Source organism: Lissotriton vulgaris, unplaced genomic scaffold (assembly GCF_964263255.1).
Source record: "Lissotriton vulgaris unplaced genomic scaffold, aLisVul1.2 SCAFFOLD_1007, whole genome shotgun sequence".
Lineage (NCBI taxonomy): Eukaryota > Metazoa > Chordata > Amphibia > Caudata > Salamandridae > Lissotriton > Lissotriton vulgaris.
The window spans coordinates 534,181-562,140 of record NW_028253487.1 but is presented as its reverse complement, the minus strand read 5'-3'; the positions used below and the strand labels follow the sequence as shown (position 1 = coordinate 562,140).

Here is a 27,960-nt window from a genome sequence, read left to right as displayed (position 1 = left end):
ACATTGCACTGGAATCTCGATCGACAAAAACCAAAATCTATGTCACGAAAGAGGGCACCTAGATGTTACTAAACTGCCGGACAGCGGAACGTCTTCATCTTGTCGCTTTTGCATTCAGTGTACACAAAGAACGTGGATGATTTACTTACCCAGTTTGCACCATTGTTTGACGCATAAGTTGTTGAGAAGACAGACTGATAAGACTTAACACTGTTGACTCAATACAGCCAGTAGCTTTGAAACATCGAAGGGTGTTTCATCTCCGACCCAAGGTAGAGTGTGGTAAATAAAAATATTACCCTGTCGGAATTTCTATACATTAACAAGGATCATGCATATAATGAGAGGCAGAGTCCGTGGTGTTCGATTCAAAAGGGCTTTAATTAAGTAACTCGAGTTAAGGGAGAATCGGGTTCCATCACCACTAAGGATCAGGAAGGATCGTCATCTGAACTTTATTCACAGAGTACATTATTTATACTTTAAACATACATTAACTTGCATAGAGAAGGCGGAGCGAGCGAAAGAGAGAGATAAGAGCACATGGGCGTGAAAAGGGCGTGTAAGAAGGCGTACACGTGGGTGTTCCCTTGAGGAGTCATAGGTGTGTCATAGGTGGGTGGATACATGGAGGGGGTCTGCATGGTCAGCAGGAACCTTTACCCTACTTGTGTGCGCAACTTGCTCATGACGTGGAATTGACGTGTAACTGGGGGAAGCCGGGGGGAGCTGACTTTCGTGCTAGTAGAGAAACCTTGGATGTCAGGACGACCTGCACTTCTGGTATTATCTGATATCTTGAGTTTGGAGGATGTATTATCTGAATTAAAGGTCGCTCGAGCAAAGGCTGCTCATCACTAAATGTTAGTGTATGCATATATTTCTTCGTGCATTGCGTGGGGCCATGGGCCTTCTATGGATGCGAGTTCTGTAAATCACTTGAATGGAGACAGGAAGGCTAGGCCCTATCTTCTGCAGGCGGATTATGTTTACCTTCTTCATTAAGCAGGAATGTATTTCTGTGGAGCAGAGCAGATAACTGTAAGCGAAATACTGTCTTGGCAGGCCGGGCTGGGCACCTCTCGGCTGAGCAGGAAGAATGTGAGAGGTCAGGGATAAATGGCTAAACTGCAGCTTTCAGAGTGTCAGGAGGCATGGAGCCTGAATTCGGGTCCTGGCTCGGCTGAGCCACAAAACGGGTTCATCTCGACTTTTAAACGTGCACCATGCAAATACATTGGCTACATAGGCCTCAGGGCAGAATTAATGTTTCTTTCATGAAGGGCTTGGTAACTGACATTCTAACATTGGACGGAAATGCAGAGGCATTATTATTACAGGCATGAGAGGGGAAGTGCATGGTGACATGGACATACATAGGGTACATGTAGGGGACACATTGGCCATATAAAATTTCTATTTCCTCATTCCCTCCTTGTCCCTTACTGTGCCCTTCAGGACACATCTATATTCATGATACCGTATATCTGATCATGCAGCATCATTTGTTCGTCTTTTTTCGTTTGTATACGTGGATTGGGAATACAGGCAGTGGCACACAAGCCGCAAATTGCTGGGCCACATTGCAGACAGAGACAGCAACTGAATATAACGAGCAGTATCATTCCTAGGAACGACAATACTTTCCATCCCCATGCTGATATTACACTCCAGAGCCAACCGGACCAAGTCCATGTGCCTGGGTTTTGGTGTATCTCATGAGCTATCTTGTGGAGTCTTGTTATTGCTGCATACACGGATGGCGCGTTATTAGGAATAAACACGCAACAACTGGAGCCGATCACTCTACAAGCCCCGCCCCTATCTGCCAGGATGACGTCAAGAACAAGGCGGTTCTGAAGAACAACAAGTCTTATGGCAGACTGCTCCTCCGTCAAGTTCGCCAGAGCAGATGCAGTCTCATTTACTACTGCTTCTAGAGTTCTTGTTAACCTACGTATTAGTTTACTGTTTTGGACGGGACCTATGAAGAAAAAGAATCCTTTATTGAAATCTGTATATTGCTCCCAAGCTGTCTCAGTCTGATCAATCACTGGGGAATCGGTCTCCCTCTTATTTCTAACATGCACTAGTCGGGAATCTCGATGATAATGGGATGGGGCTAGGAAGACGGGTGGCAGCAGGAACGCTATATAACACGTTCCACCCCAGTCTAAGGGCAGACGTACATAGGCTGTCTGACCGCAAATGAAATAGGAATGGCGGGAAGCTTTGAAAGTAGACTTTCCTTTATCATTGAACTCGACTATAGTATTACAATCACTGTGTCCTAAATGCACTGACCCTTTCTTTCTAACACACAATTCACCTTTTACTTGTAAGACTGATATGAACGGTGGACCTGTATTTTTCTCGGACTGGACATTCAGAATCATAAAGTTAAGGGAAGCATTTCCTTGCTCGTACACTTCATTTTCTAGATCGGTCCCTTTCCTCTGGGGAAGACCGTCTTCGTCTGGAAAACATGCTTTATTTATTACTTTATTCAAATCTCCCCAAATCCAATCGCCCTGGGAAACTGTGAACTTTCTGTCTTGTGATGACATTAAAGCAAACCATGCTCCGCACGAACCATTGTGCGAGAACGGGAAAGGAAAAAGGGGCAGAACTCCCTTTGTTTTCTGATAAGGTGGGAGTCGGCCACATACCCAGCAATTTGTTACATTGCTGGTCTGATGAGAATGGTGCAACATTCGAATAAAAGTATTGTTGCGCAGTGCTAGTCGATATGACAGTTCATGGGGTGGCAGATCACTGAATGTGTGCTCTACAGTGTCATTAGAGGAAGAGTGTATATGTGAGGCAATAGGAGGAAAGAAAACATGTAGCGTCAAGCTGATACATATAATCGTTATACTTAGAAGAAACATAATAATCAGAGTTACTATACATCTACTGCGTAAAATCTTGCAGTATTTCTCTCTCATCTTGCTCTTTTTGCTATTCTGGTCTACGATCTTATACATGTCAGGAACCTGTCTAACCGATTCACCACCGAGTGGACTTAAACAATTAAACGCTGTCTGACTTACTAGACCGTAACTTAGACCTATACTCCTGTTGCGGAGTCTTTTCTAGCAAAGGGGGCTTTGAGTCATTATTGTCGGGGCAGTATTTAGGCTTGAGCAAAGTTCCGGTATCTCCGAAGAATTTCTTAATATGCTGGGCGTGGATCCAGCCTTTGCGTCCCTCGACCTTGACGGCAGTCCTCGTGGTAAGCAGTACTAGCTTCGGTGTTCTCCAGCGGGGCTCAAGAGGGCTTGAACGATCAAAATTCCGGACAAAAACCATATCCCCCGGGACGATGGTGTGTTCTTTGACTTGGGTGTTGTCGGGGAAGGCGGCGGCAACCTGTGAACGGCAAGAGAGTAGTGCAGACATCAAGGAAGCCAGGTAATCTGTCAGCATGTTACTGTCAACATCAGTAATTTTCTTTGGCATAGGCGTACCCCACATATTCGGTGGTCTACCAAAAACCACTTCGTAAGGGGACAGGCCTGTTCTGGAATGGGCTACCATACGCATGTAAAAGAGGGCAACCGGCAAGGCTACCATCCAATCCACGCCTTTTTCTGCACAGACTTTCGCTAATTTTGTCTTAAGAGTCTGGTTGTGACGCTCGACGAGTTCAGCTGCCTCTGGGTGTCGTACACAATGAAATTTCCACTGGTATCCTAACAGAAGGGACACTTGTTTCATTAATTCAGAGGAGAATGGCTGACCGTTATCTGAGTACACGACACGGGGCAATCCGTAACGTGGGAAAAACTCTCGTACCAATTGCCTGGCGGTGGTCACAGCAGTATAATCTGGGACTGGGTACGCTTCTGTCCATCTAGATAGTGCACATACAACTACTAGGACATATTTGTATCCTCTACATCTGTCCATCTGGATATAATCCATCTGGAGGACTTCAAAAGGATGGTCAGGAGGATGAAATCCACCTTGTTCCACCGGAATGCCTTTGCCTGGATTGAACTGGCAACAAATCATACAGGTGCGTACTTTCTGTTTCGCTGCTGCACGCAGGTGCTTGTTAAACCAAATATTCTGTAAACTGTCTAGCATTGCCTTTTCTCCAAAGTGTGCTGGACTATGTACTGTGTTTATAATGACTTGTACCATAGAGTCTGGGAGAAACCATGTAGCTTTGCCTTTAGTCATCCAACCCTGGTCAGTCTGGACCCCTCCTTGTTCAGTCCATCTCTTTATTTCATCTGGAGTGGCATGTGTCTGTATGTCGAGTACATCTTGTGAGGGATCCCTGACTGTCATGCTGTTTGTCAGTGATGGTACTTTTGTCTTTGTCGTGTCTGTTGGTGTCTGGGCTGTAAGTTTAGCTGTTCGGTCTGCCAGGTCGTTACCCTGGGAAATGGTGTCTGTAACTTTCGTGTGTGCTTTGCATTTCAGGATGGCTATGGCTGTAGGCAAATGTATTGCTTCTAACAGAGCCTGAATAAGGGGACCATGCTGAATTTTGGCCCCATGAGAGGTCAGGAAACCTCTCTCCTTCCATAACACTCCGAAGTCATGAACAACCCCGAAGGCATACAGTGAATCTGTATTAAGCATGGGCGAATTTTGCGAATCTCGCGTTCGCGAATTTTGCGGATTTGCGAACTCGCAATCCGCAAAATCCGCGAATTCTCGCGAATTTGCGGATTTTCTTTTTGTGTTTGCGCGGGTTTCTGCCAGTTCGCGAGGGTTTTGTACAATTTCGCAAATTGCGAACTTACCTGTCGGGTCGCAAGTTTCGCGAACTTGTTGTTTCTACGTGTCCAGCCTGTTTGGGACACTCTTCTTCATCACTGCCACTCTCTGTCACCACTGCCACTCTCTGACTACTCATGCCACCCTCTGGCCCACCCATGCCACCCTCTGTTTCATCACAGCACCCTCTGGTTGTCTAGTCAGTGTACATTATTGTGGCAACGCAAGCACACCTTCCCTGCCTCAAGTGACCTGAATTAATTTGGGGCTGATTAATGTGTCTCAGAATATTTTTTTAGCTGGCACCTGCTTCCTTAGTGCTTCCTGATTAGTGATCTTTTGCACTTGCTAAGTGCTTTCATTGTTGCAAAATTAGTTACAACACCTGCCCTGCCCCAACTGACAATAATGAATTAGGGGCTGATTAATGGATTTGAACTTCCAGCCTGGCTCCTGCTTGTCTCCCTTAGCTGTAATTCAGGACCTTTGTGGCATATGTGTAACTATTCTGAGGTTCAGAGCAGGGTCACATAATAGTTGCAACTGGCAACTGAACTCTGGAGGGGCCCCTCAGGAAGCACTACAGGAAATGGCTACTAATGATGAGCCTGAACTTTTGAACCTGGTAAGTAGTTTCAGTTTTGCTAAGATCGTATTTCTGTAATTTTGCACTTATTCGCGGGGCGCGAAGTTGTACTGGGAAGCCGCGAACTCACGCGAACAGTGCGAGCAAAATCCGCTGCTCGCGGATTTGCGGATTTTGCGGGAGATTCGCGAATCTCGCGGATTGCGAATTTACCGAAAATCCGCAAAATCCGCGAGCGAAACGGATTTTCCGCCCATGCTTAATCTGTATATATGTTCACTTTCAAGTTCTTGGCTCGTATGCAGGCTTGTGTCAGAGCAATGAGCTCTGCTGCTTGTGCTGACAGTGTGTCTATTCTTTGTGTCTCTATGACTTCAGTATCAGTGGTCACGGCATATGCGGCCACTAACTCTCCTATGCTTGTTCTCATGCATGAACCGTCTACATAAAGTGTCAGGTCAGGATCTGTGAGTGCAATGTCTGTCAGGTCTTGTCTTGGTTTCGTCACTGTATTAATTACTTCCACACAGTCATGTGGTGCAGTGTCCACTGTGCTTGAGGGCAAGAGTGTAGCAGGGTTAAGAATGTTGCATCATCTGATCTCTATGTGTGGCTGAAATAACGTTAGTTCATATCCTGTCAGTCTTGCTACAGTCAGATGTTGTGTCTGTGTCCTGTTCAAGAGAACTTCCACTGCATGCGGAACTTGTACTGTCAGGGGGTATCCTAACACTATGGAATCACTCTGTCTTATAGCTAGGGCTGTTGCTGCAACTGATTTCAGGCACGCAGGCAGAGCCTGGGCCACTGGATCCAATGTACTCGAAAAATAAGCACAAGGCTTGTGTTTTCCTGCTTGATCTTGTGTAAGGACAGATAACGCTGTTCCATCTCGTTCAGTGACAAAAAGCGTAAAAGGCTTGCTGTAACAAGGAGTCGCCAAAACTGGTGCTTGACATAAGGCTTTTTTCAATTCTTCAAATGCCAGGGTATGTTCTTCTGTCCAAGGGAGGACAGTCGAAGACGCTGCCTCCTGTGTTGTTAGCTCTATGAGTGGTTTGGCTAGATAGGCATACTGGGGAATCCATTGTCTGCAGTAAGAAGTGAGGCCAATGAAGGCCCGTACTTCCTTTTGTGTCTTGGGCTGTGAAAGGTTAGCAATTAACTGAATACGTTCTTGTGTCAGCTGTCTACCCCTCTTGGACAGCAAGTGTCCAAGGTACACCACTTGCTGTGCACAGAATTGCAACTTTGAAGGAGACACTTTGTGTCCCTTGTCTGCCAAGAAGTGTAAAACTGTCAGTGATGCATGTTCGCAGTCTGGTTCTGTTCGCGCTGTGATCAGGATATCGTCTACATATTGGAGCAGTGCAGTGTTGGTAGGCATGTGAATACTGTCCAGTTGTCTCTTTAATGCTTGACTGTAAATACTAGGACTTTCTGTAAAACCTTGAGGAGCTCTCGTAAATTTAAAGCTGCGTCCATTTAAACTGAATCCGAAAAGGTATTGGCTCTCTGGATGAATTGGGACACTGAAGAAGGCGTTCTTTAGGTCAATTACAGTAAAGAAAGTCGCCTCGGAATCAATTGCAGTCAGTAATGAAGAAATGTCTGGGACCACTGGGTATTGAGGAATTATGCATTTATTCAGTTCTCGAAGGTCAATCACTAGTCTGTAGACTGGTGGTGCATTAGGGTCTGTTCGTTTAAGAATAGGGATGACAGGTGAATTACATACATTCGAGTCAGTCTCTACTACCACCCCTTGTGCAATGAGTTCGTCAACAATTTTCAGTAAAGCTATTACGGCATCAGGTGGTAACTTGTATTGTCGGATGCGTGGCAGTACTACTCCTGGTTTGAGAGTGACACGGTGTGGTGTAATGTGCATGTAACCTACGTCAGTCGGACCTTGTGCCCATAAATGCTGTGGTACATGCTGGAGTCTGTGGTCAAAATCTTTCAACACATAATGTCCTTTAAAATCACGTAAGAACAAACGTACTCCTTCCGGAGAACAACATATAACTGCTCCCAGTTCTTTCAATGTCTTTATACCAAGCAAATTTTCTGGACATGACTTAGTAAGTAACAAGTCTGTGGTACGGGACAATGGACCGACTCCTAGGGAAACTGGCTTTGACACTTCGTTAATAATAGGCTTTCCTGAAAATCCCAGGGAAACATTCTGTGAGCCTGAGAAGGGTGCCCCTGGAACCTCGTCATGGCTGATGGTAGTTCTGCTCGCCCCTGTGTCAATCAGAAATTTTCTGTCTTTTCCCAATACACGGCTATGTACATAGGGACCTTCTTGATCTACAGGAATCTCAATAAGGGGCAAGCCAACTTCCCTCTCTAGGCTGTTTCATGAGAACTTTTGGAATTCTGGATAGTCCGACTGTGTGTACTGGTACATTTGTTGTGTGGCTTGTTGTGTGGCAGCTGCTGGTGGGGGTGGAAAATTCGCTACTGTCTGTTGCGTGTTCTGTGGGGTGCTATTCTGTCTAGGAGGATGCGGTCGTTCTTTTGTCTTGCCTGTAGCTATATTGTGTTTCAGGACAGCACATTCATTTACATAGTGGCCTGGTTGCTTGCAATAATTACAGTTCCCTTTAACAGGTGTCGTGCCCTTTTTATTCGCATTAGCTGGTACCGATTGTGCAACCAGCACTTTCATTTTCGTATCTTTCATGCGTCTCTTTTCATGCTCCTGTTCCTCTCTAATTCTGTTCTGGTGATATTGTAACATTTGCAACATTTGGGAAGGGCTATTTGCTTGCCAGGTACTCTCAACCTTCAGTACTCTATTCTTGATCGGGGGTAAGGAATTCTCTACTAATTTGCTCACAAAAAGATGTGGATATGATTCACTACTTGGCTTAAGGCCACTATTTATAGAAAGACATTTCTCGAATCTAGAATAAAAATCACTGGTGTCCTCATCTTGTTTTTGTTTGCAGGCTGAAATAGCATCCCAATCTTCCTTTTTAGTAATCAATAATCTCGGCAGAACCTGTATCAGGAGTTCAGGTAGGACTTTAGCTTTGTCCCCAAGACCAACACCAGGGTGCCTGTCTTTATCCTCGGCTTCCAATTCTGCCCAACTTAACTTTTTCTCTCCCACCTCCGAGTCTTTCTCTTTAAGTTTTTCGTAAATACCTGCAGGGGACAGTACTTTCAATAATTTTATAATGTCAGCGTACGTGTAATCCCCTATGCGGAGAATGTCTTTCAATTCACGGTGGAACCCCCCCGGGTCTTTATCATTGCAGGGCAGCATCTTTTTCATTTCCCGTATTTCTTTTTTTTTTTTTTTTTGGTGTAAGACATTTATTTTGCAATAAAGAGACAGAAGATTTACACTGCGTCACGCCAACAACCCGGAGGCAGGCCGCTATCAGGTATACAATGCACAAGGTTCAGTAAAACAGTTCAGGGGCTTTGATCTGGCCAGGTCCCGTACCCCCATAGAGATATCTAATACAGTAATACCTTGGATGTGAGCAGTGCAACTTCAGCGCGTAAATGGTCTTACTTTTCTCTCAGTGTCGTAGACACGTAGATGTATCAGAAAGCAACTAGGCCGCCTCAGAGCGAGCAGCAGTCAACAACCAGCTGCAGCGGCATGTGGAAAGGATACGTCTAACAGCACTGTTTTCTCCCAACGTATCCCGCCAACAAACAGAAAACGAAAACAGCAAGCTTCGGTGCAAGTACAAAAAAACAGCTACACAACATATCATCCATCCATAGGGCCGCGCGGACCTGCGCTGGATCGTCATGAGCAAAGACGAGCCACGGTAAGGGTGGGGGTGTGGCGACTTCCACACTTTTCACGTGTAGACGAAGGGGGGGGGGAGGGGGAGGGGGGAGGGGGGGATGGGAGGACGTTGAGTGGGGCCTTCCACCAAGGTTTGAGATCGCAGGAGGGTCAGCGGGGACAGGGCCAGCGGCAGACACAGGATCAGTGGGGCCGCAGGCTCGGAACGTGTGACAGGGCAGGGCAGGTCCGCACTAGCGCAGGTCCACTGAGCAGCAAGCACTCAACCACGTAATGAACACAGTCAGCCCATATCATCCGAAACACCCGTATCAGGTGACCCCCCCGAGGTGTCCGAGCCCGCACGTTCTCTAGCCCACTGTATGAATGGGTCCCAGATATCAGTAGGTCTGGAAGCGGTGGGCATGGTCTCCCAGTAGTGCGTCAGTTGTGCATGGCCATATGTTACATCTCTAATCCACCCCGTGAATGAGGGGAGAGCCCTCCTGCCCCAATGCAGTGAGATCTGTCTTTTGGCATAGAGAAGGAGTAGTGCATGAAGTTTCCTGTCGCAGGGTTCAGTATCCTTAACATAGCCTAGCAATCCCAGGAGTGGTGTCGGTGTATCATTTCTATGTGTGATTTGATTAATGGCTGTAAAAACCTCCGACCAGTATGCATCCAGCTTGGGGCAGCTCCATGCTACGTGGATAAAGGACGCATCTTCCCCTCCACATTTCCAGCAGGAGGCATCCGCGCGGATGCCCATTCGGTGTAGCAGTGTCGGCGTGCGATAATATCGGTGAAGGAATTTGAAGTGGATGAGCCGCAGCCGATAGTTTGGAGACAGTGCCGTGAGTTGCTTACAGCAGTACTCCCATGTGTCATCTGTTAACGGGTCTGCCAGGTCCGCAGCCCAAGCCTGTTTGGCCGTGGCCACTGTTAGCGGGGCCTGCTCCTGCATGCAGTTATACAGTCTTGATACCAGCTTTTTGGGGGAAGGCCGTGAAAGCAAATTTTGGAGGGCGTCCAGGGTGCACGGCTCCTCCGGGAATTGGGGCCCTATCTTTTTGCAGGACTCCCGAAGGGAATGGTACAACAACGCGTCCGCAAAAGAGTCAGGTTGGACATCCTCGCTCGCGCCCATCTCGACAAAGGTACCGTCAGGATATATATCAGCAAATGTGTGTAGTCTTTTCCCCCGGATCACAAGGACGTCCCCCCTGGAAGTCAAACAAGGCAGCATCGGGTTTCCCCGAGGGGGATGGCCGGTGCATAAAGCAAGGAGAGTCCCGCTCTTTTCTGAAGTTCGCGCCAGGCCCAGCGAATCATCTCCATGGTATCTACCTCCCGCGACGGGCATGAAACCTTCCCGTATAGTGCCACACGCAGCGGCAATGGGGCGACCACGGCCAGTTCCACCGCCACATGCGGTTGGTAGGGAGTGGGGTAGGCCCAGAAATGTAGAAATTGCGCTTGTGCACAGAGGGAGTAAAGCTTTAAGTCAGGAGCCCCAAGGCCCCCTTGTTGGAGCGGTAGTGTGAGCAGATCCCAGGAAACTCTCGCCTGCCCACCAGCCCACACCAATTTCAGCAACAGCGAGCGAACACGAGCGTGAAAGTGTGCTGTCATTGGCAGCGGAACGTTCACAAACAAATACAAGAATTTGGGGAGAACCACCATTTTCGCTAAGGCTATCCTTGAAACCAGGGATAGAGGCAGTTTGTTCCAAACCTCGATTTTCCCTTCCAGCCAGTCCACCGCCCTCCCGAAGTTTAGTGACCATAACTCTTGCACATCCCGACTGACCCAGACCCCCAAATAGTTGACAGCGTCCGTCTCCCACCTCAAGGGGTAGTCCGGAGCCGGGCGACCGGTCTCTTCCGTCAAGGGGAAGGCAACCGACTTAGACCAGTTGATGGATACTCCCGCCAGGCCCTCAAATCTCACGAATTCTCGGAGTAGCGGATTCATGTTGTCTTTGGGATTAATGATGTATAAGGTGACATCATCCGCGTATAACGAGATTAGTAAGCTCCGTGAGCTGAATCCAATGCCCCTTGCAGTGTGGTGCTGCCTTATCCGAGCCGCAAGCGGCTCCATTGCAATGGCAAAAAGGAGAGGGGACAGAGGACACCCTTGTCTGGTCCCCCTGGAGATACTGAAGGGCTTGGATACGAGTCCATTCACACTCACCCTAACTCTAGGTTCCGTGTACAGTAGTCTGATCAAGGTCATGAAGTTTTGACTGAAGCCCATCCGTTCCAAAACCTTAAACAGGTAAGGCCACTCTAAGGAGTCAAAGGCTTTGGTGGCGTCCAGGAACACCACCGCCGCCTGCACAGATGGGTGCAAGTAGTGGAGGACAGAGAAAATGGTTCTGAGGTTATGTGATGTTGCGCGGCCAGGGATAAACCCTGACTGGTCAGGGAGTGCAATCATAGGTAACATTGGCTGTAATCTATCTGCAATTACCTTTGCGTAAATTTTAGCATCTACGTTTATCAGAGAAAGGGGCCTATAGGAATCCAGGCGCTGCTCATCCTTATCAGGTTTTAGGAGTGTGATTATTAAGGCCTCCCGCATGGAGTCTGGTAGGGAATTCAATTCAAGGGCCTCGACAAACACAGAGTGTAGCTTCGGCGCCAGTTCATCAACATAAGTTTTATAGAAGGATGTTGTCAGGCCATCTGGGCCAGGGGCTTTGTTGGCCGGCATGCTTTTAATCACCTGAGCGATATCTTGTACAGTTACAGTAAGGTCCATGTATTGTCTGTGGTTGTTGTTAAACCATACGAGGGCGATGGAATCAAGAAAGTCTTGCAAGGAGGTCGGTGTCGTGGGCTGCTTGGAGGTGTAGAGGGTTGCATAGAAGTCCGCGAAGGCGCCTAACACTGCCTCCTGACCTACTGCTAGGTTCCCGGCCCTGTCATAGATGGTGTGGATGTAGTTGGCCTGTGTGCGAGGAGCTATCAATCGAGCAAGGGTCCTGCTCGGCCTATCCCCCTCCCCATACCTGCGTGCCTCAGCCTGTTTCCCCAGGAATCGCACTTCCCGCTCCGCTTCCTCCTGAAAGGCTAGCAGCTTGGTTTTCAGAGTCCCAGCAATCTCTAACGACGGGTCAGCGCTAAAAGCAGTATCTAGTTCTCTCAGTTCTCCCTCCAGTTTAGCTAGCGTGTCTCTGATGGCGCGTAGGACTCCCGCCTTCCGTGCTATGCATTGGCCTCTGATCACAGCCTTAAAGGCGTCCCATTCGATGGCCTCAGACGAGACTGACCCAGCATTTTCGGCAAAATATTTAATGATGTCTTCTCTAATCTCCTCTACAAATACCGGGTCCGTGAGCGCGTGTGGTGGAAGGCGCCATGTGAACGCCCTGTGGATAGTGTCTGGGGGGCGCAACTCCAACATGCATGGGGCGTGATCTGACAGTGATCTAGCTAGGATATCAACATTCGACACCCACGTTTCAACCTCAGGAGACACCAGCCAGAAGTCTAATCTGGACCAAGCAGCTTTGTGGCAAGTATAGCAGGTCCCCACTTTGACATCCGGATTTCTAGCTCTCCACACATCAGAAAGCATACCCTCACTCATTACATCCAAGACTGCTTGACGCGCTGTAGCATGCAGTGGTCTGCTCACACCCCTTCGATCCATGTCATCATTCAATACAATATTGAAATCACCCCCCAGCACGATCGACTGGCAGTCCAGCAACGCAATTTCCGCCCAAACACCCCTGAAGAAGTCTGGATCGTCCACATTTGGACCATAGACGGCAGCTAGCACAATAGGCCGCCCCTGCAAGGAACCATGTAGTAAAACATAACTCCCTTCCACATCCCGCACGTGAGAGTGTTCCCGCCAATCCAGCCCTCTGCGTATGAGTATGGCTACGCCTCTCGCATAGTTGGAATAAATGGCAGAGTATACATGTGCCCATCGGGAATTCTTCAATCGGGGTGAAGGGGTCGCGTTAAGGTGAGTTTCTTGCAAGAAGCAAATGTCTACATTATGTCTGGACAGTATACCATGCATCAAGCGGGCTTTCTTGTAATCCCCAAGGCCTCTAATGTTCCAAGTCCAAAGCTTAATCCCCCCCCATCGAGTAGGTGTTGTAGAGTCAGATCCATCCCCAAGTGTCCCCATCCCCCAAAGCAATAAGGTCGCCCAAACATCATGACTATCAGCACAATGCGCAAATAGGTAGTTCGTTGTAGCAGTACATTGCACCAGATCAGAACTAGAACTTGCAACTTCATAAACACCCCCCACCACCCTCCACCCTCAGCAACCCCCCAATCAGGTCGTGACATACCCCAAAAGCAGGCACGCATGGCGTGCAAAAACCCCAACATCAGTAACAATGGGAAGCACCCCATGAGGCGTGGTGCGCCCAGCGTACACCCCCGTATGGACGGGGTGGCTACATACAAATGTTAAATCTCCTGGGTCCTAACGGTGCCCCCATCCCAGGGTCCACAAAACCCGTATTTAACTAAGCATGGGCGGAAAATCCGTTTCGCTCGCGGATTTTGCGGATTTTCGGTAAATTCGCAATCCGCGAGATTCGCGAATCTCCCGCAAAATCCGCAAATCCGCGAGCAGCGGATTTTGCTCGCACTGCTCGCACTGTTCGCGTGAGTTCGCGGCTTCCCAGTACAACTTCGCGCCCCGCGAATAAGTGCAAAATTGCAGAAATACGATCTTAGCAAAACTGAAACTACTTACCGGGTTCAAAAGTTCAGGCTCATCATTAGTAGCCATTTCCTGTAGTGCTTCCTGAGGGGCCCCTCCAGAGTTCAGTTGCCAGTTGCAACTATTATGTGACCCTGCTCTGAACCTCAGAATAGTTACACATATGCCACAAAGGTCCTGAATTACAGCTAAGGGAGACAAGCAGGAGCCAGGCTGGAAGTTCAAATCCATTAATCAGCCCCTAATTCATTATTGTCAGTTGGGGCAGGGCAGGTGTTGTAACTAATTTTGCAACAATGAAAGCACTTAGCAAGTGCAAAAGATCACTAATCAGGAAGCACTAAGGAAGCAGGTGCCAGCTAAAAAAATATTCTGTGACACATTAATCAGCCCCAAATTAATTCAGGTCACTTGAGGCAGGGAAGGTGTGCTTGCGTTGCCACAATAATGTACACTGCCTGGACAACCAGAGGGTGCTGTGATGAAACAGAGGGTGGCATGGGTGGGCCAGAGGGTGGCATGAGTAGTCAGAGAGTGGCAGTGGTGACAGAGAGTGGCAGTGATGAAGAAGAGTGTCCCAAACAGGCTGGACACGTAGAAACAACAAGTTCGCGAAACTTGCGACCCGACAGGTAAGTTCGCAATTTGCGAAATTGTACAAAACCCTCGCGAACTGGCAGAAACCCGCGCAAACACAAAAAAAGAAATCCGCAAATTCGCGAGAATTCGCGGATTTTGCGGATTGCGAGTTCGCAAATCCGCAAAATTCGCGAACGCGAGATTCGCAAAATTCGCCCATGCTTATATTTAACCATAGTCACAAAGAGAGCACGGAGTCAGTAGCTACAGCCTGGCGCCTGAGGGCGCATCAGCGACTTACCCCCCACTTACTCAGTTCGGATGTAACAGCCTTGTGCCCAAGGAGAACTCAGACTCCCAATCGAGGTTCGAAGGGGCGAATGTGCAGTCACACAGATTCACAACAGTAGCCCCTTCAGTCATTGTCACTAAGGTGTTCCGAAGCATCCTCCAGCCGTGGCGATTTTCTTCTGGCCCCAGCACAGATATGTTTAGCGAATTTGAGTGCAGACTTAGCGTCTTTGAAGAAGTGTGAAGTGTTGTCATGTTGTACCTTCAATTTCGCCGGGTATAGTAGAGAGTATGGCACTCCAGCCTGCAGCAACACTTTCTTCGCCAGCAGAAATTCTTTACGGGCTGCTTGCACTAGGGGGGTGAAGTCCGGGTAGAAGGAGATGTTATTCCCTTGATGCGTGATCTTACCCTTCTCTCTCGCCAATCGCAGGATGAGGTCCCTATCCTGATAATTGAGCAATTTAGCCAGGATGGGGCGAGGAGTGGCACCCGGCGGAGGTTTTTTCCCAAGTGATCTGTGCGCTCTCTCAACTGTGAAGACTGGGGACAGATTCGGGTTGAATAGTTCATGTAGTAGGTCTGACACAAACGTCTCCATCTTGCCAATGTTTGTTGTCTCTGGAATACCCGTAATGCGGATATTGGACCTCCTGGAACGTGCTTCCAAATCGTCTGACTTGGCGCGTAGATTATCGATTTCCCGCTCCAGGGATGTGATATGTTGCTTGGCCTGTTGCTGGAATTCGCAGCATTCAGTCTGTCTATTTTCTAGGCAGTCCAGTCTGTTTTCGTGGGCGTCCACTTTAGTTTTCACAGATTCTAGCTGCGAGGCCATGGTATCAAGTGTAGCGTCAATACTCTTTAAGCTGGACCTCACCTCCATGATTAGTGCCCCAAAGTCTATGTCCGGTGGTGTTCCATGCGACGACGATTCGCCGCCCTCCATCTCCGTCGCTTGGTTTTTCGGGGGCCTCTTGTTATCAAAGCTGATCTTGGGCTGCCTGGCCTCGTTTTTCCCCATCCCTGAAGTCTGGAGGTTTCCGCTAGCGTCGCGAAGGAGCAGCGCCTCTTTGCATCTCTCTCAGCAGTTTTTGTGCAATGGTCCGAGTGGTGTCAAGGTGCGCCGGACTTATCTGAGGGATATCGATGCACCGGTCAAGTATTGTGCACAAATGGCGTAGCTGCCCAGTGGTACTGTTAAGCTGCAGCGCGCAAAATGGGGCTGCACCAATCCTCAAAATGGCGGGCGCCAGATTCCGAGTAGCGAGAACGCGTGTCAGCCAATAAGTCTGTAATATCGGAGATGTTATGGAAACCCCGGGGACCCGGTCCGCAAGGTGCACAAATGTTTCAGCGGCGCTCCGCTCTCCACAACGGGCGGCAGCCGATATATCTCGGTGTAATGGCGTGGCGGGTGGATTTCCGATCGGTCCCCGCCTCGCCACAGCTCCGCTTTGCACCGTTCCCAACCTGCTTGGTATTTTTTCTAAAGTTGTAGACACCACCGCACAGCCGAGCCCCGGGGAACTTCCACAGCCCACCACTGCTCCGGGTGTATGTCCGAGCTCCTTGCGGCACCCCGGCTGGAGTTCCAGCTAGATAAGGAGCGTTGGTCTTCTTACGCAATGCCCAGGCCCACAGCAGCCAGATCTTTACTCAGGCGCAACCGGGACTCACCGGTATCCTATACGGCAGCAGCTCCTCTGCAGGCGATGTCTCCGGTCGCAGTGCGTCGGGTCCCCGGAGGCCCCCGAAGCCGCGGTCCGCAGTTCTCCGCAACGCCCAGAGACCGGCACTTCCGGCGAGGAGCAGAGCGGGCGCGCAGGTCGGCAAATGTCTGGACTGCCGCCGCTCCTCAGGATTGTTGTCTCCGCGCCCCAAACTGAAGCCGAAGGAGCACCTGGGTGGTTGACGCCGACCCCGGGGATATCTAGGGTCCGCAGGCACCAGGAGCAGGATAAACACAGGATTAATCAATGTAGCCGGCGGAGCTCACTCAGAGAGCGGCCATCTCGCTGCTCGGCTAGCCACGCCCCCCTCATTTCCCGTATTTCTAGTTTCGTCAAGGGTGTGTAAACGTATACTCGCTGAAGGTTACCCGCTGCATTTTTGACGGGATGTACCTCTCGTAGGGGGTTCTGTCTGTCTATGTGTAAGCTCTTTCTGTCGTGGTGTGGGGCAGGAATCATGCACGTGGTCAGAGAAGTCAAGTACTTATGTCGTTGGTCCAGAAGACATTAATTAATTCAGTACCTAAGTCTATCCATCTTTCTAGAAGTATATCGTCTAGTAATTTATACAAGGGACCGGGATCAGAATATTGACTCTCGTACAACGTTATCAAATGTTGAACCATGTAAATACCAGCCAAGCGCTGTTCGTTCGGAGGAAGGCTCAAAAAGGTCTGAGCCACTACATCACTGTTATATATGTTAGAATTAGACACCCATTGAACGGCTGACCGGGCTAATTCCTGTTCGTGTGTGGTGTGGGGTCTATCGCACTCTACCCGTCTTTTCAGTGCGTTCTCAGTAGCTTGGAATAGATTTTCGAGGGAATATCTTTCTTTTATAGGAGGTCCCTGTTTGCGGTAGTCGAGGCACTTGGGCCTGTCAAACTGTCGTGCTTTGCCTACGTAATTTATTTTATCCACTTCCTCAATTCCGAGCTCTCCATCTTCTGATGGTGACTCATCTTTCCCGTCAGACTCTTTCCTGTGTAATTCTAAGATCTCTTTTCGTATTTTCCTGTACATACATTCTGTCTGTCCCTGTTTATCATGTTTACCGGCAGCTATGTTGTCACTCCAATCAGTCAGACCTCTGTTTACTCCTTTGTCTGGTTGGTCTTGTTCCCTGATCAGACAGTTAATCAAAAAACATAAAATCATGCATTTAACCTCCACCTTTCTTTGTTCCATGGCCTCTTCTATACTCTCGGGTCCCTCCCCCGTTCTAATAAAATGGTATATTTTATCTAAGCTTTTCTTCATGCCTGGTAGGGTGATCAAATAGTCTACAGCGTGTCTTAATCTTAGTGAGTACACGAGCATTGCACCCTCACCTGGTACTGGATCGTATATACAACATGGAATAGTTACATTATGCTTAAAGGGTGATGCTGTCATTTGTGGCGTTCGTTGTAGCCCTGACCCTAGCAGTGCTCGTGTTGCTGGCGGTGTTCGTGGCGTCGTTGGTGGCCCCACTCCCACTGCCCCTTGTCCTACTGTGGTAAATTTAAATTACCTATACTTAATTTTATGCGGTAAAGTTCAATAAGAATAACTCAGTCAAAAAATAAGAGGCAGAGTCCGTGGCATCTGAGGTTATAAGGGTTTTATTCCTTAAAAAGGAATTGGTTCGAACCAGGTATCATGTTCCATCACCACGAGGGTTCAGGAAGGGATAGACAATGGACATGTACAATGCTTTATTAACAGAATATCATATATATAGTACATGCATACAATGATGATGAATGCAGAAGGCGTAACAGCTGAGAGAAACGAGATAAGAACACATGTGCGTAACAGAAGGCGTGCATGAGGGCGTACACGGAGGTGTGTGCTAGACAACGTCATATGAAACGTATCACAGATGGGTGGATCCATAGAAGAATCCTGCAGAGTCAGCAGAAATATGTGGCAGAGATGCGCGCGCAGCAGCATGACGTGTGATTGACGCGGAACTGGAAGGTGAAGGGGACTTGACATTTAGCCCTACATGAGGAGACAGAAGTCTGGGGTGTCAGAACAACCTAATCCCAAATCATATCTAATATTTTGTGTTTGAGGAACTGTATTATCTAGAAGGAAAGGTCTCTCAGGCAGAGGCTATTCTATACTGACTGCTAGTGCGTGCATATGCGACTACGTGTCTACGTGTAAAGCAAGGGGGCCATGGGCCTACCATGGTAACAGGAGCTATGAATTACTTGCACGGAGACAGGAAGGCCGGGCCCTTTGCTCTGCAGCTGGGGAGATGTTTTCCTAAATCACTAGACAGGAATGTATTTTCGAGGAACGGAGCAGATAACTTGAAGGCTGAATACAGTCTTGGCAGGCAAGCAGGTCGAGCCAGGCACCGCTAGCCGCCCAGGGAGTAAGTCAAGGGTCATGGAAGCGGCAGGCTGCAGCTTTCAGAGACAGAAGGCAGAAAGGGCTCGATGGCATGAATCAGGGCCTAACTCACCAGAGCACGGAAAACATGAAAGTGCACCATGTAAAGACGGTGGCAAGGCATACTTAGGAACTGAATATCCGACCCATTCATGGTGGATCTGAAAGAGGACATGTTAACGTTGGACGCAAATGTATTTGCGTCTTCATAGCTGGTTGTGGAGGGAACATACATGTACTTGAAGCACGTACATGGAGCCGTTGGGGTCTACGTTAGGGGACACAATTGACCATAAAAATTCATATTACCTCATTCCCTCCTTGTCCCCTACGGACCCTTCATGATATATCAATCCTCATTAATCTATCAATCTGTTCATGTAACATCATTTGCTCTTCTTTCTTCTTACGGTGTTTTGAACGTGGACTTGAATGAGGAATACATGATGTGGCGCACAAGCCGCAAATCGCTGGCCCACATTGTAGACATAGACAACAACTGAACACGATGAGAAGGGCTATTCCGAGGAAGGATAGGACCTTCCATCCCCAGGCTGATAGTACACTCCAGAACCAACCGGACCAAGTCCAGGTGCCTGGATTCTGGTGTATCTGACTTGCAATCTTGTGAAGACGAGTTATGGCTCTATATACTGATGGCGCGTTTTCTGGAATGAAAACACAGCAGCTCGATCCGATGACTCTACAAGCTCCGCCCCTATCGGCCAGGATGACGTCAAGGACAAGACGATTTTGAAGAACAACAATCCGCATAGCAGACTGCTCCTCCGTTAAGTTGCCTAGGGCGGAAGTAGTTTCATTCACTACTGCTTCGAGGGTTCTAGTTAATTTACGTATCAGTTTACTATTAAAGACAGCACCTAAATAGGGAAAGAAACCTTTATTGAAGTCTGTGTATTGCTCCCATGCCGTTTCAGTGTAGTCGACAATCGGGAGATCTCTCTGTGGTCTATTGTGTACTAGATGGGTGTCCCTATGGTAATCAGGAGGAGCTAGGAAAACAGGTGGCAGAAGGAATGCAATGTAACAGGTGCCATCCCAATCTAGAGGTAAGCGTATATATGCGGTATGACCACAAATGAAGTAGGAATGACGGGAAGCTTTAAATGTAGACTTGCCTTTATCACTGAATTCGATCACAGTAGTACATTTACTATGACCCAGGTGTACTGAACCATTCTTTCTGACACATAATTCACCTTTGACTGGTAATACGGACATAGCGGGCAAGACTGGTTCGGTTTCGGATTCAACATTCAGAATCATGAGGTTAAGTGTAAAGTTACCTAATCCATATACTTCGTTTTCTAGATCAGTCCCTGTCCTTTTGGGAAGACCCTCCTTGTCAGGGAAACATACTCTATGCAGAACGGTGTTCAGATTTCCCCATACCCAGTTGCCCTGGTAAACTACTGAATCAGAATCTAAGGAATTAATCAAACTAAACCATGCACCACAGGAACCATTGTGTGTGAACGGGTACGGAAAGAGGGGCAGAACTCCCTTGTATTTCTGATAGGGAGGGAGTCGACCACATATCCAACAATTTGTAGCATTGCTGGTCTGATGGGAATGATGTAACATACTAATGAATGTATTGTTGCGCAGCGCAAGTCGGTAATATAACTCATGCGGGGGCAGTTCACTGAAAGAGTGCTCGGCAGTGACATTTAAGGAGGAATGTGCACGCTTGAAAATAGGATAGTAAATATGTAACAGTATACTTGCAGCAATAATCATAAGACTCAGAAAAAACATAATCAATAGTGTCACAATACAGTGACTACGAAGTGATTTACAATATTCACGTTTCTTGAGCTGTTTCTGTCTATCTCTCTCTCTATTGGGGTCTAGGGGATACATGTCAGAAACTCGTCTAACCGATTCACCTAGGGGAGGACTTAAACAATTAAACTGTCTGACTTGCTAGACCTCAGTTTTAATTTATACTCTTGAGAAGAAGTTTTCTCAACCAGGGGGAGTTTTGAGTCAGTCTCTGGAGGAGGGCAGGGCTGGGAGTCTAGATCTGGCGGCAGTCCATGGCATTTTTTGACATGACTCGAGTGAAGCCAGCCCTTACGGCCCTCGACTTTAATCGCAGTCCTTGTAGTCAATAGTACTAGCTTCGGCGCTTGCCAACGGGGCTCCAGCGGACTTCTCCTGACAAAGTTCCTCACGAAGACGAGGTCCCCCGGAACAACCTCATGTGGCTTCACCTCGGTGTTGTCGGGAAAGGCTGCAGCAACCTGTGAACGACATGATTGTAGTGCAGACATCAAGGAAGCAAGGTAATCTGTCAGCATGTTACAGTCAACATCAGTAATTTTGCGAGGCAGAGGCGTCCCCCACATATTCGGTGGCCTACCAAAGACCACCTCGTACGGGGATAGCCCTGTTCTGGAGTGTGCGACCATTCTCATATAAAAGAGTGCAACTGGTAAAGCTACTATCCAGTCGACGCCTTTCTCTCTACAGATCTTGGCAAGACGAATTTTCAGAGTCTGATTATGACGTTCCACGAGACCTGCTGCCTCGGGATGTCGGACACAGTGGAATTTCCATTGATAGCCGAGCAGGAGTGATACCTGCTTCATAAGCTCGGACGAGAATGGCTGACCGTTATCTGAGTATACGATGCGGGGCAGACCATACCTGGGGAAGAATTCACGAACCAGCTGCTTGGCAGTGGTCGGAGCAGTGTAATCTGGGACTGGATATGCTTCTGTCCAACGGGAGAGTGCACATACGACTACGAGGACATATTTAAATCCTCGACAACGTTCCATCTGGATATAATCCATCTGGAGGACTTCAAAAGGGTGATCGGGAGGATGAAATCCACCTTGCTCTACGGGAATGCTTTTACCTGGGTTGAACTGACAACAGATCATGCAAGTACGCACTTTCTGTTTGGCTGCTGCTCGTAAATGTTTATTGAACCAGATGTTTTGAATACTGTCTAACATGGCTTTTTCTCCTAAATGTGCAGGACTGTGTACTGTGTTAATGATAACTTGAACCATAGAGTCGGGGAGAAACCATATAGATTTTCCCTTCGTCATCCACCCCTGTTCTGTCTGGATCCCTCCTAGTTCAATCCATTTCTTGATTTCGTCTGGTGTAGCATGTGTCTGTATGTCAATTACATCTAGGGCGGGATCCTTAACTGTCATGCAATGTGTCGGTGTCTGGACTATTGTCTTTGTCAGGTCAGTTGCGTGAGTCTGAGTCTGAGCTGTATGCTTAGCTGTTCGGTTTGCCAGGTCGTTACCCTGGGAAATTGTATCTGTGACCTTCGTATGTGCCTTGCACTTCATGATGGATATGGCTGTAGGCAGATGTATTGCGTCTAACAGAGCTTGAATGAGGGGACCGTGCTGAATTTTGGCCCCGTGAGAGGTCAAAAAACCTCTCTCTCTCCAAAGTACTCCGAAGTCGTGTACAACTCCGAAAGCATAACGTGAATCTGTGTATATGTTAACTCTCTTGTTCTTTGCTCGAATACAGGCTTGAGTCAGAGCAATGAGCTCTGCTGCTTGAGCTGACAGGGTGTCAATACAATTTGTTTCTATGACTTCAGTTTCTGTTGTGACTGCGTAGGCGGCCACTAATTCTCCTGTACTTGTTCTCATGCATGAACCATCCACATAAAGTGTCAGGTCTGGATCTGGTAATGCAGTGTCTGTCAAGTCTTGTCTGGGTTTCGTCGTGATGGTAATGACTTCAATACAATCATGTGCCAATGGGTCTGTCTCACTTAACGGCAGAAGTGTAGCAGGGTTCAATGTATTGCAACGTCTGATTTCTATGTGTGGCTGAAACAATGTCAATTCATAACCTGTCAGTCGTGCTATAGTCAAGTGCTGAGTCTGTGTTCGGTTTAAAAGAACTTCCACAGAGTGTGGAACTTGTACTGTCAATTGATGTCCTAACACTATGGAATCGCTTTGTCTGATTGCTAGAGCTGTCGCTGCTACAGATTTTAAGCACGCAGGCAGCGCCTGGGCTACTGGATCCAATGTACTAGAAAAATAAGCACACGGTTTGTGTGAACCTGCTTGATCCTGAGTGAGTACTGACAATGCAGTACCTTCACGTTCTGTGACAAAAAGTGTAAAAGGCTTGCTGTAACATGGTGTCGCTAAAACTGGTGCTTGACATAAGGCTTTCTTTAAGTCGTCAAAAGCTTGTGTATGTTCCTGAGTCCAAGGGAGGGCAGTCGATGTCGCTGCCTCCTGGGTTGTCAACTGTATGAGTGGTTTCGCTAGAAATGCATACTGAGGGATCCATTGTCTACAGTAAGAAGTGAGGCCTATAAAGGCTCGTACCTCCTTTTGTGTCTTGGGTTGTGACATGTTTACAATTAACTGGATACGGTCAGGTGTTAGCTGTCTCCCCCCTTTGGACAGCAAGTGCCCAAGGTAAACCACTTGCTGAACACAGAATTGCAGCTTCGAAGGGGACACCTTGTGTCCCTTGTCAGCCAAGAAATGTAAGACCGTCAGTGATGCTTGCTCACATTCAGGTTCGTTGCGGGCGGTGATCAGTAGATCATCGACATACTGTAACAGGGCAGTGTTGTCAGGCATGTGTATACTGTCTAGTTGTCTTTTCAGTGCTTGGCTATAGATGCTGGGGCTTTCTGTGAATCCTTGAGGTGCGCGTGCAAATTTGAAGCTTCGACCACTTAAACAGAATCCGAAAAGATATTGGCTTTCCGGATCAATTGGGACACTAAAGAAGGCGTTCTTCAGATCAATTACAGTAAAAAACGTTGCTTCGGAATCAATGGCAGTCAATAGAGACGAGATGTCTGGGACCACGGGATACTGTGGTACGATGCATTTATTTAATTCTCGTAAATCGATCACTAATCGATAAACAGGGGGTGCATTTGGATCAGTACGTTTAAGAATTGGAATGATAGGGGAGTTACATAGATTCGAGTCGGTTTCTACAACCACTCCTTGTGCAATGAGCTCGTCAATGATTTTCAGCAAAGCCACTACAGCATCTGGGGGTAACTTGTATTGTCGGATTCGTGGTAGTACTACTCCTGGCCTGAGTGTGACTCGATATGGTGTAATGTGCATACAACCTACATCAGTGGGGCCTTGTGCCCATAAATGTGCAGGAACATTCTGTAATCTGGGATCAATATCTCTCAATACATAGTGACCCTTGAAGTCACGTAAAAACAGTCTGACTCCTTCCGGAGAACAGCAAATCACAGCTCCTAGAGCTTTCAGTGTCTTGATACCTAACAAGTTTTCTGGACATGATTTCGTTAATAACAAATCTGTAGTGCGAGACAACGGACCAACTAATAGAGGTACTGGTTTCGATACTTCATTTACAATAGGTTTGCCTGAAAATCCAAGGGAAACATTCTGGGAGCCTGAGAGGGGTGCCCCTGGAACCTCGTCATGACTTATTGTTGTTCTGCTTGCCCCTGTATCAATCAAAAACTTTCTATCTTTTCCTAACACTTGGCTATGTACGTAAGGACCCTCTTGATCTACAGGAACCTCAATAAGAGGCAAGCCAACTTCCCTCTCTAGGCTGTTTCATGTATATCGCTGATAGTCGGGATAATCAGTTTGTGCATACTGGTACATCTGTTGCGTTGCATGTTGCGTTGCGGCAATCGGTTGTGGCTGTGGTACCGCTACGGTCTGTACTGCCTGTTGTGAAGCTTGCATAGGCTGGATATTCTGTGGTACTTGTTGTTGGACCTGGTCCTGTCTAGGTGGACGTGGTCTTTCTTTAGTTTTACCTGTAGCTATATTGTGTTTCAAAACTGCACAATCGTTTATATAGTGACCTGGCTGTTTACAATAGTTGCATGTCCCTTTAACAGGAGCTGCTGAATTATTGGACTGTGTCATGCCCTTTTTCTGACCGTCAGCTGGAACTGACTGAGCTACTAACATTTTCATTTTCGTGTCTTTCATACGTCTTTGTTCGTGATCATGTTCTTCTCTAATTCTGTTCTGGTGGTACTGTAACATTTGTAACATTTGGGAAGGCGTGTTTGCTTGCCATGTGCTCTCGACTTTCAGTACGCGATTCTTAACTTGGGGCAGGGAATTTTCGACCAATTTGGATACAAAAAGGTGTGGATATGACTCGCTACTTGCTTTCAGGCCACTATTAATAATAAAACATTTCTCAAATCGGGAATAAAAATCACTAGTGTCTTCATCGGGTTTCTGTTTGCAGGCTGAGATTGCATGCCAGTCCTCCTTTTTCGTTGCTAATAAACGTGGCAATACTTGTACTAACAATCCTGGTAATGCTTTAGTTTTGTCCCCAAGCCCTAGGCCTGGGGTTCTAGTATTCTCTTCGTTCTCTAATGCAGCCCAATCAATCTTTTGCTCTCCCACCTCCCATTCTTTTTCTTTGAGTTTCTCGTAAATACCGGCAGGCAATAATACTTTCAATATTTTCATGATGTCGGGATAGGTATAATCACCCATGAGTAACATGTCTTTTATTTCAGGGTGGAAACCTGCAGGGTCTTTATCGTGACTGGGCACTAGTTTCTTCATTTCCAGTAATTCCATTTTAGTTATGGGCGTGTACACAAACACACGTCTAAATGTATTATCATCATTCCTGACTGGGTGCACTTCTCGTAAAGGATTCTGTCTGTCTATGTAATACATTTTTCTTTCTGGGGGTGGAGCTGACACAAACTGTGGATTCAGGAAAGCACTATATCTGTGTCGATGTTCTAGAATTACCTTAATTAAATCAGTACCTAGGCCTCTCCATTTATTCATGAGTAGCTCTATTAATATATCAGGTAGGGGACCTGGATCAGAATGTTGGCTCTTATACAATATAAGGAGGTGCTGTATCATATACATACTCGCTAGTCGCTGTTCGTCTGGGGAAAGATTCAAAAAGGTCTGCGCTAATGCGTCATCACTATATTTATCAGAATTGTCAGCCCATTGTACTGCTGACCTGGCTAATTCTTGTTCATCCATGGAATCGAGTACATGGTACCCCATTCGTTCTTGAAGTATTTTATCGGTAGCCTGAAATAGATGTTCAGGAGTCTTCGGATTTAACATAGCGGAGTGAAAAAGTCTCTTACTTTCTGGACGTATCGGTTTATTAAAGGATCTACCCCTTCCCACATATGCTATCGTTCCTCTATCTTCTGTCTCTGTCTCTGGCTCATCCTCTGAGGATTTATTCTCGTCTGCTTTTTCTTCCCTTTCAGCTTTCTCTTTTGCGTGGAATACTACTATTTCTTTACGAATCTTTCTGTACATGCTCTCTATACAATTTTGTTTATCATGTTTTCCATCTGAAATATTCTGACTCCATGCAGTTAATACCTTCATCTCTTCTTCATTTACACCAGGCCGGTCTCGTTCTCTTATGAAACAGTTTATGAGGAATCTTAATAGTAGGCTCTGAATGTCTACTTTCTGATGTGCCATGGCCTCGTGAACACATTCCGGACCCTCCCCCGTCTGAACAAAATGATATATCCTGTCTAGATTAGCTTTTATTCCTGGAAACAGAACTAAAAAGTCTGCAGCACGTCTTATACGTATTGAGGCTAATAACATGCAACCATCTTTGCCTGGTATGGGGTCATATCTACAGTATGTGATAAGTTCTTTCGCCTTTTCACTGCTAATCGGTTTCGGAGTACGTTGCATTGCTAGTTCTCTAGTATTTAATCGGTGTACTGGTGGCGGGGTCTGGAAACCTCCTGATGCACCTCCTGAAGCGGAGGCTTGAGCATGATCTGTCGGTAGGGCCGTGTCAGGCCCGAAAGGGTTAAGCAGATTAATAGGGTTAATGGGGTTTGCAGGAAGTGGTGGAGGAGTGTCCTGTCATTGGGGATGACGGTCAGGGGGATGACGATCAGCGGGTGGTATGCGTGCAGGCGGAACATTGATATATTCGGGAGCTACATCGTCTAAATAAGAAGAAAGGAAAATATCTTTTGTGGTCTTGTGACGTAATTTAGTCGGAACCAATGGAGGGGGCAGATCTCTGGGTACTTCCGGGGTCGCCTTGGGCAGGCCCTCGGCCAGGACTGGATACAATCCTGTCATAATAGCATTACAACGTCTATCGTGTTGTTCTATCTTAACTCGTTCTCCTTCTTCTAGTAGTTCTTTTTCTTTGGCTTTTTCAGAATCCTCCTTACTTCTCTCTGCTTTTCTGAGTGCTTTCTCTGTCCGTCTGTGCGATTCTTTACGCCATAATTCAATGGCATCTTTCTGTGACTGTCTGGCTTTCTTTTTCCATAATGCTTCTTCTACTCTCATGATGCACTCGGCATCCCATGTCCCTGTAGCGGGCCATCTCTGATTCTCTGCTAAATCTTTGGTGTAATCCACCCATAAGTCGAGATATAATACAGCATCTAAGCCGTGTTTGTGGTACATAAAATATCCGGGAGTGTCCCTGGGTGGGATGGGAACAGCTTCCTCGAGTATCCCTTTCCTAGTTCCTATCTGTTTCAGTTTAGAAAACAGCGGCATCTTTCAGCCGTGATACTTGGTACTTGATACTTACTCGTATTTGGACACCACTAATACAGTAAACACAGTAACGAAAATCAAACAATCACTCATACCACGACATTAAAACACACTAAAAACATTTCGGAAAACGAACAATAACTTGATAGCGGAATACTGGATATACTGCTAAATAGTACAGATACACTGCTAAACAGTGCAGACCGGGTCTGTGTACCCAAACCCGCCTTGACCGGACACAAATTAATGCACCCGTCTAGATACGTCCCTAGCAACGGTACTCACCGGGAAGCACGGAAACGGAAGGCCTCGGAAACTCGACACTGGACTGGACCGGACTGGACTCGACGACTCGTGACGTAGGCACTTCGGAACTTCGGAACTGGTGGGCCTCTGAATACCTCGGACCTTGCTCTCTCAGCTAGGCTCTGGTCGGGATCCTCCGCACTCCTCACCGCCTCGTCTGGGTGTCGATCGCAGCCTCAGTCACCTCCGTTGGCCTGAGGGAGGTACAGGAAATCCTGCGGGTACGCGTAGTTGTCCTTCACGGCTGTGGCAGGGGACCAGGCCTGCAACGCACCGCCGGCGCGTAAGGTGGGGGAGGGGTCCCTATTCGGGCGCCAATTGTGTGGTAAATTTAAATTACCTATAC

At 47.4% G+C, this 27,960-nt stretch overlaps 1 protein-coding gene across 1 annotated transcript in view; it reads left to right on the top strand.

Moving 5' to 3' along the window:
• LOC147660951 (pannexin-1-like) overlaps window positions 1-27,960 on the top strand; it is a 219,489-nt gene that overhangs the window by 82,966 nt on the left and 108,563 nt on the right. The gene's annotated exons all lie outside the window — the stretch shown is intronic.